Source organism: Procambarus clarkii, chromosome 19 (assembly GCF_040958095.1).
Source record: "Procambarus clarkii isolate CNS0578487 chromosome 19, FALCON_Pclarkii_2.0, whole genome shotgun sequence".
Lineage (NCBI taxonomy): Eukaryota > Metazoa > Arthropoda > Malacostraca > Decapoda > Cambaridae > Procambarus > Procambarus clarkii.
In genome coordinates, this window is record NC_091168.1 from 44,507,663 (window position 1) to 44,517,019 (window position 9,357).

Below are 9,357 nucleotides of genomic sequence, written 5' to 3' on the forward strand. Positions count from 1 at the left end.
GGTCCTAGTTTGCGTTCTAGTCGTAAAATGAGTTCCTTAGTATATTTGCTATGGAAAATGAGCTTTCAGTACTCTATATAATTTGAAATGAGGTCAAGAAAGACATGTTTATGTGCGAGAAGAGTCAGGTTGGAAACTGTTTATTCCAGTCATCCCCCCTCGGCATTGCTCCGTTTTCTGTAGCTAAAGTAAAGATTCATTTTCTGTGGTATTCAGTTGAATACTGGTGAAAAAGGCATACTTGCATTTGTATGGTTCTAACCTGTTTATAGATTTTATAGATATATTTTTCGGGCCTCAAATTAGATTTTAATGTGAAAAATAGCATCAAATGTATGTCTATCTTTTGTAATAAACGTTACAAGCATTAACAATACCTGTGATATTTTATAGCATACGAAAAGAAGTTTAAATAGTGGGGCCTCAGCCATATTATGTTGGGTTTGACACTCCAAAATTTAATTTGACACTTGTAAATATATTATAAAAAAAAGTAGTTGAGTGGTTTAAGCAATTTCATACCAGTTCGTATTCTGTATTAAATTTCATTTTTAACATAATAATAGTTTTTAGCTATTGTGGTGGGGGCCCAATAACTTCATATAGCGCAACGACTGGCGATATCTGTACTTAGTCCCCCCTAAACTTAAAACTGTTGCACAATCTTAATTAAACACATTGCTAAACTCTTATACACAAACAAAAACTCAATTTTTAACTTACACAAATAAACCCAGGGCTTTCACATTCGCGCAAAATACTTAGTCCCCCCTAAACTTAAAACAGTTGCACAATCTTACTTAAACACATTGCTAAACTCTTATACACAAACAAAAACTCAATTTTTAACTTACACAAATAAACCCAGGGCTTTCACATTCGCGCAAAATACTTAGTCCCCCCTAAACTTGAACACTCACAATCTTACGGTGCTTATTAATTTCCAAAGCCTTCCAAACCTGCACTTGTCCTGCCCAGCTGACTGTGGCTGGATGGATTACAATTGAGCCAAAAACAGTTGGTCAGGGCGAGATACGGCCTCATTTTTAGAGACATTTACTATAGCAAAAGCTTGAACGTCGAAAACTGAATGCGGGCCTGCACGAGAGTTGTTCTTGGCACTCGAATGTTTAGAGATTAAAATACATAGAATCTGCAAGAGCCCACCCAAGACACTTACGCGGGCAATAGACATGTTTTTCGCCCAAATGTATTTATTTAAAATAATACGTCAGATAGAAAGAGTTTCGCATTGCTATTATATTTACCTTATAAAGCCTCTTTATAAAAATGATATGCCACTGCGTATTATGATTGTTTTATAATAAATATTGCATAAATACTTACACTATTTCATAAACAAAAAAAAACTTTTAATGAGCCATGGTTGGAAGGCTTCATTATTACAGTTAATACAAACTTATAAAACTAATTAAAAATATATATCTCATAGAGGAAGATTTATTCTTCAGGATATATATTATTTATTAATTAAGAGTTTCATTCTGTTTAAAAAAAAGTTGCCAATATTTTCAAATCTCTGGCCACAAATTTTTTATAAAGGTTTTCCAAGGGAGTAAATCTTGCTTCCTCTCTTTCTCCCAAATGTTTCCTCATTTGCACAGGATCAGAGCAACCTTCGTGCGGGCCCTGGTTCAGTTCCTGGTTCAGTTCCCCAACGTCCGAGCTAATGGACATTACAAATTTCACTAAATGATGCAGTATCTTAGCTGTCTCTCTAATTATAAAGGTGTTAATTTTTTTTTTTAACCTTTGAGTGCTAGGTCTCAAAAAAGGTTCTTTACCTCAGAAAGAAAGAGAGAGAGAGAGAGATTCTATTTTTGTCCATATTCGAGCGGAATGTTGAGCAACCTTCGTGCAGGACCCGGTTCAGTTCCCCAACGTCCGAGCTATTGCACATAGCAAATTTCTCTAAATGAGGCAGTATCTCGCCCCCACCCCCTCCCCCCCCCCCCCCGGATCAATGATTTTAGGGCAGTAAATAAGCAATTGCAATCCATCCAGCCGGCGACTTATCAGTGACTGTGGAAAGAATGTGTGTTCTTAGGACCATTATGGCCGCTTCGCGCATTTTCATTCCCTCACACATTTGAGTATTTGTTTCCCACATCAAGAATTTTGTCAAAAAACGTTCAAGGAAATACGAGCTTATTTATTCCAACTTATAGATAAAAAACAAAAAAAAAATAAACTGGCGACCCCTGGCAGCAAGTTCAGGAGGTCTCGGCCTATATCTGGCTGGGGTGGGTGTGGGGTTCTCAGTGAGAGATCATATGACCAAGCTGTGATGGAGACTATAAATGGTATGCATAAACCCTAATACTTTACAGGACTTGTCATGGTTTGTGCCTCATTGATAATTCGTTCCAAGTAGTTAAAAGTTAAATCTAAAAAGAAATCCAATAAAGTTCAACGATTTTTTTCTCTCTATGGGCGTATGCAATTAATTTTTTCTGTTATATCTTTTATCAGAGCTCGGCCATCAGGCTGTAGATGTTGAGGAAAAGAGGAAGATGCAATGCAGGGAATCGCCCCTGGTATTTATTTCACGAGGTCATTGCGTCGTGGAGTATGAGGAATTGCCCAAGTTCATCGCACGCGTCAAGGCTTTGGCGGCAATTGAAAAGCAGTATGAAGGCGCAGATTTAGAAGACTCACATGTTCAAAGACAGAAAACAACAAAAATTAGCGCCGTTGAGACCGTATATGGCGGTTTTTGTGACGAAACAGAAATAAGACTACCTGTCGAAATAGGAATAGGCTTGATTAATGTGGCGTATAATGGAATACCCAACTTTATCGAGTGGGTGCAAGCCCAAGGTGAAATAGAAAAACAGTTTGCGGGGATTGATTTTAAACAGCGTGAAAACTGGTTTATTTATCATGACAAAGTTCGAGCGCAGAATGCATTTAGAGAAATTTTCTTTGGGGATTATGGGGATTATTGTTCCACCTCCGAAGCTGAGGAAATTGCGCCAGAGGATGAGGTTTATTGGAGGGAAAATTTGCATCCAGTCATTAAGGCAGATCTAGATAAATCTCCACCTACAAGATAACTCTTAGGAACTAATGATGCAAAGGGGACATACTACAGGAACAATGTGCGGGTGGCCTGATGGGGGGGGGGTTATCCCCAAATCCCGAGACTTTGTCCCCCAACCCAGACTCTGTTCAACCAGAACATTATTTTGTTTGTATATATATATGTGTGTGTTTTTTACCTAAATAAAAAAAAATCATGTATCATTATTATTATTATTATTGCACACTCCCCTTGAAGATGAAATATGTTAAAAAAAAAAATGTCAGGTAGTATTTGCTAGAGTACTTGTCATGGGGGTGAATAAGTGATGAGGTCTCTCTCTTATTTTTAAAAACTACTTTAATAGATAAAAAAAAAAACTTGACATTTATACAATTTTTTATTTGATTATGAGTACATATACAAAAAAAAAAACAAGCACCTTTTTATTATTTGTCGTTAGTGTAATAAGATCTAAGGTTCCTCCTTTTACTCGATGGTCTTTTCACTACTTGTGGCGGTACTTGACCTTTCCCTGCTCCATCTTGTTTAGGACGCACCAGCACAAATTCTTTTTTGCATTTTTTCATTACATGGGCCAAATGAGCCAGTGTAGGGTAGTAAGATGCCAGCCATTCTTCTTCTTCTTCACCTGCTCTAGACCAACCCACCCCAGAATTACAGCCTATACCAAATGGCATAACTATCCGTTTGATAGAATTATTACTCTTGGCTTCGCTTATAATGCGACTCACGGCCTTTTTAAAACACCATCGTCTGTTGATAGTTGTATCTCTCCGCAATCCCGCTACTAAATCAATATCTTTACTATGCTTAATATGAAATTGGTTAATGTCATTATTTTCAATAGACGCACCTACACTATATTGACATATGAGGGCTAAGAGATAAGGCTGCACATTAGGTTCTGGTGGCGGGGAGAGGATTATATTTCCTGGAGTGTCACGATCCGTAACTACAGCACAAAGCGTTTCAGGACATATTTTCTTTTCAACCACCCCATAAGGATATTTTTCCCACAGCTGTTGGGAGTAACCATTAGAAAACTGGTGTAGGGCAGGAAGATCATAGACAATACAGTCCCCGGGTTTAAATATATCAACGTTGGGGAAATCCACTTCAATAATAGAATCTTTGAGTCTCCGTAATTTAGCTCGCATGTAGTTGGAACACATCTCGAAGCGATTAAAAAGTTTTTTTAACATAACCTTCGTCTTATATACACCTTGTCACATAGAGTTGTTAGAGGCTTTTATAATATGTAATTCATAGTTTTTCTTTTTGTACAGAGAAATTAGGAAACAATAAATAAATAAATGTGTGTGTGTAGAGAAATTAGGAAAAGTAAATAAAAAATACAGGTTAACATTTCTTTTTTTGTGGTTTAATTTGTATGAAATATTACAATATAGATTCTACAGCTTTTCTAATCTCATCTTCATTATATTCCATTTCCATTTTCTCTTTGTCTTCATTGTCGTCGTCTTCCACAATAGTGAGCACTTCATCACCTACAGTAACAGACATGGCGCCGGTAGATGGATCATCTTCCACGACAGCTGACCCGTCTTCTCTCACGTCAGCGGCAGGTCCGACAGTAGAAACAGAGTCTTTATCATTCGTAGAAACAGGTGGAATGGCCATACATGGAATCTTGTGTCTAAAGATGCCATGGGTTGGAGAGCGAGTTGGCGTGTCATTATTTACAGGACATATCATTAAAGTGTCTATACCACGTTCTTGCAGTTTCTGAGCTAATTTGCACATCACAGGGAAATATTTAGTCTCCCATATGTTGCGTTCGCCACTTGTGAGATACTGCCCGCAAGCCTTGCCCAACCCATATGGGAAAATAATCCTTCCCACTTGTCCTCTTCGGCTTCTCTGAAGAATATGTTCAATGGCTTTTCGCAGAGCTTTGTCAAACCAACGCCATCTTTGGTATTCGGTATCATTTTTCAGGCCGTCATAAAAATGCTCATCCAAACTCCATGCTTCGTACCTGGGCTTTTTATAAGAAGATGGCGTCGCTGGACCGTTGGTAAACTGGGTGATTAATCCAACAAGGTGCAGTAAAACAGCATAACTTTCATAGGGGTCGTCATCCATCCTATTGCAGAATTCGGGTGCTTCGCCAACAAATATGAGGCCGGGGATATCTCTATCAGTTCTAACAGCACGATTTTTGTACGGCAGGTTTTTCCGATGCAATCGAGCATAGGGGTATCGTTCCCATAAAGTGTGCACCATTTCGCTCAACTGCACGCTTGTTGCATCCAAATCATAGAGCAGACAATCACGATTGTTATAGATGGGCAAAGAGGCAAAGTCGCCAATCAGGGAGGGGAGCTCCATAGTGCTGGCTTGTGAGGTAGTGACTCGGAAGGGGGTCTATATACACTTTTCACGCCGGCGCGGGGGACAACTGCGCATCGTAGAGTTGCCAGGGACATTTTTTTTTTCCTTGGAGCTCTGGTCATTACGCACCAATATAACATTAACATCGTAATGTTTTAAGTTTTCATACAGATCTTCGATAATTGGAAGATATGTTTCCTCCCAAACTTCATCTCTTTGAACACAGGTGCGACCAATACCCACAGGTAATACAACTCGTGCGATTTCCGGAGAAGACTTGATGAATCTCGTTATGGCTTCTATAGCCTTTTTGAAATAGATGAGGCGATTTTGCGTTGTATCTTCTTTTAATCCGGTGAGCATATCACGATCTTTGGATTTTTTTATATGCGACTTGGCGATCTCATTGTTCTCTACAGGCGCCCCTATACCATATTGCACTGCAGCAGCAATAATGCAGGGGAGATTTTCAGCTCGACGATTGGAGACATGAATTGAACCGGGAATTGGGCGATCATGGGGAACACATCTCTTGAGATTATACAAAGGCCTGCGTTCACCATAGGCGCTTGCGTGTTTGTATTTCACTGATATGTCCTTCGCCATCCCGTACGGGACGCAAGATATGCAGTTTACAGGATACACAATGCAAGTTTCATTATTGCAAAATTCTTCATCGGTTAAATATCCGGTGTGCGTTTCCAGCCACGTCTCCATTTTTCTTTTTTTTTTTACTTTCCCTTATGTTTTGGATAAAGCCTAGTCAACCGCCCTGTGTCGACCCTGCGAATATTCGTCGTGGGGGCTTTGCGCCCTTATATCTCCATCCCTGCTAGTGCGTGTAAAAGTTACCACGTACTGAGCAAATATTTATATTATTATTATAAGGGCCTCGACCAACAAGAAGCCCATAGGAACATTTTTTTTTCACTGACTTAATTAGTATAAAAAAAACCACCTCAAGTAGCGCAATATGTATCTCAAAATATCTTGCCATAAAATATCAATATACGTCAGCTTAATACCCAAACACTGGCAACCTTTTTTTTTCAGAAGCAGAAAAGGTCAAACACAGTGCGACATGTTACAATTTTTTTTTTTAATGTCCCCACCCCCCCATGAAAAAACCAGAGTCAGACCATATTCCCTTAATGAAATATATATAAAGTCATGGAGGCCACATCATTATTGGAAGGTTTGTGATAACTTATTGACATTAGGGATACCTTATGTAGTTAATGACATTTCTCGATAATTATCACAAAAAATAAGTACTTGGTCACCTTTCCAAGACTACCAACTGCCATCTTTTTTTTTTTTTAATTCACTGCATTATGCAACATGATTTAGCACATTTGCGAGTCATTTTTTCCTTTCCCTGTTTCCTCATAATTATGCCATAAAAAAAAAGAGTAGCGGTGGCTAGAATTGCCAAACCAAAAAAAAAAAAGAAACTAGCACATATGTAGCGATCTTTGACACTTATTTCGGGGAGGGAAAGGACGGGCAATATATAGCCTAGGATCTTGCCTCCATTCGCCAGTGTCGCACCAGTGCACAATGGAACCTTCCCGTACTAAAACGTTTTACTCCAGGGACAGTCTTAAATGTGCCCAAATGCGTTTAGACACCTTTATAAATTGGCCTGTCGAGTGGCTAAACCCCCAAGACCTGGTGAATGAGGGATTTTATTATCTGAGAGTTGCGGATCATTGTTCATGCGCCTTTTGTTGTAAAGTTGTGCATGCTTGGATTGAGGGCGATACGCCCCGTAGTAGGCATGCGAAAGTGTCGCCAAATTGTTCCTTCATAAGAGGCGAAAAGGACAATAACGTTCCTTTGGAAATCACCAAACTGGCATTCGAATATGGGCTGGATTTCTTTTCACCCCTATTCGAACCAAAGAATATAGCAACATCTGATCGTGAGTATATTGTATAAATATAATTTACTAGTTTATCTCTGAATAATTAGTATTGGCGATGTGGAGGGAGGACAAAAAAAAAAATAAGTATAAACGCAGGAAGTCTTTTCAAATAATTTTTCTTTATTTTTTGTTGTTGTTTTTGAAAGAATTGACTTAGAACCTGTGTCTTATGCATATATGTGATGGAGCATCTTTGTTTTTTTTTAGAGACCCCACCCCGCGAGGAAGAAACTAAAATGACTGGAGATGATTTGCAGGTTCTGGGGGTAATTCCATACGCTAAACCTAGATATCCAGGCTTGGCAACATACAAACAGCGTTTGGAAACATTCGACCTCAGCTGGACTGGTTGTGTCAAGCAAACATCTCACGAATTGGCAGAATCAGGATTTTTCTTCTGTGGTAAACAAATATTGTTGGAGTTTTTGTTATTTTTAGTGTGTGCGTGTGTATCCTCCTGGCCGGGAGGATTTACTGGGCGCAAATCCTTAACTGTAGCCTCTATTTAACTCAACAGTAAAATGGGTACTTGGTTGTAAAAAACGATTCTTCGAGGTGGGGATTGTATTCTAGGGACCTGCCCGAAATGCTAGGCCGTACAAGAATGTAACAACTCTTGTATATATCTGAAAAAAAAGTGTGTTTACTCCCCCAATTGTGCTTGCGGGGGTGGAGCTCTGGCTCTTTGGTCCCGGGAAGTGTGTGTGTGTGTGTGTGTGTGTGTGTGTGTGTGTGTGTGCGCGTGTGTGTGTTTTTGTATTACAACATTGCCGGATGTGAGCTATAATAATAATAATGAATGGGAATATTTTTTTTTTCTTAAATTTACAGGCCTAAGTGACCACATGCGCTGCTTTTTCTGTGGGAATGGTTTTCGTAATTGGGAACCCGCTGACGACCCTTGGACACTGCACGCGTAATGGTATCCTGAGTGCACCTTTGTCAACATTAAAAAGGATGCACAGTTCATTAAGAATGCTAGAGAATCTTCGCAGCGTCGAACTATAAAACCCATAGATGAACATCTTTTAACTGGTCTGATGGAAGGTTTGAGTTTTTTCCCAGCATTAATTGAACATTTTGGATTTCCTGATGTCTGTGTGAAACCTGCCTTAAGGCTATATCTCAAAAGCACCAAAGATTTATTACCGTTTGTTACAGAGGCCAGATGTATAGAATTAATGTTGTGGTATATGCAAGAGAGCACTAAAGCCGAAATGGGTTTAAGGGGAATTCATCATGAGGATGTGGAAGGTAGGGTAGAGCCTGCGAATCTGGAATGGCAATCCGCGCCCTCTGACATGGAAACAGTCGCCACAGCTAATGAAATGGATGTCGACGTTGTTGAATCAATGAGCGGGTTCATGAGCACTAATCTTGGTTTGCGGACTTTGCCTTCTCCTGTTGAAACAGAGGCTGAAGAGACGACTATAGTCGCTAATGAAATGGATGTTGAAACTGGCGAAGAGGCCACAGACTTTGATGCGACATCCCATGTTGAAACTGTGATGAACACATCTACGCCAACGTCTTGGGCTGCTGATATTTTGTGTAAGGTGTGCTTTAACAATGCGTTGAGTGTCGTACTGCTGCCCTGCAGACATATGGTAACATGCAGTAATTGTCTTGTATCTATGAGAAACTGCCCCATTTGCAGATGCACCATTTCGCATGTCCTTCGACCGATTATTTCCTAAGAAGACAAAAAAGGCATAGAGACTAATTTATTTATGTAAATAAAAATTGTACAAATGTCGAGTTGTTTTTTTATATTCATAAATTAGTATAAATAAGCTCACATTTTCATGAACAGTATTTTTTTTTGGGGGGGGGGGGGATTAGATTGCAATTGCTTATTTACTGCCCTAAAATCATTGATCTGGGGGGGGGGGGCGAGATACTGCCTCATTTAGAGAAATTTGCTATGTGCAATAGCTCGGACGTTGGGGAACTGAACCGGGTCCTGCACGAAGGTTGCTCAACATTCCGCTCGAATATGGACAAAAAT

At 39.5% G+C, this 9,357-nt stretch overlaps 1 long non-coding RNA gene across 1 annotated transcript; it reads left to right on the forward strand.

Moving 5' to 3' along the window:
- The first annotated feature begins 7,553 nt into the window (after nt 1-7,553).
- Nucleotides 7,554-9,103, forward strand: LOC138366518 (uncharacterized). Its single transcript, XR_011229154.1, has 3 exons — nt 7,554-7,751; nt 8,181-8,396; nt 8,511-9,103. It is a non-coding gene; the product is annotated as an uncharacterized lncRNA (long non-coding RNA).
- The last annotated feature ends 254 nt before the right edge of the window (nt 9,104-9,357 follow it).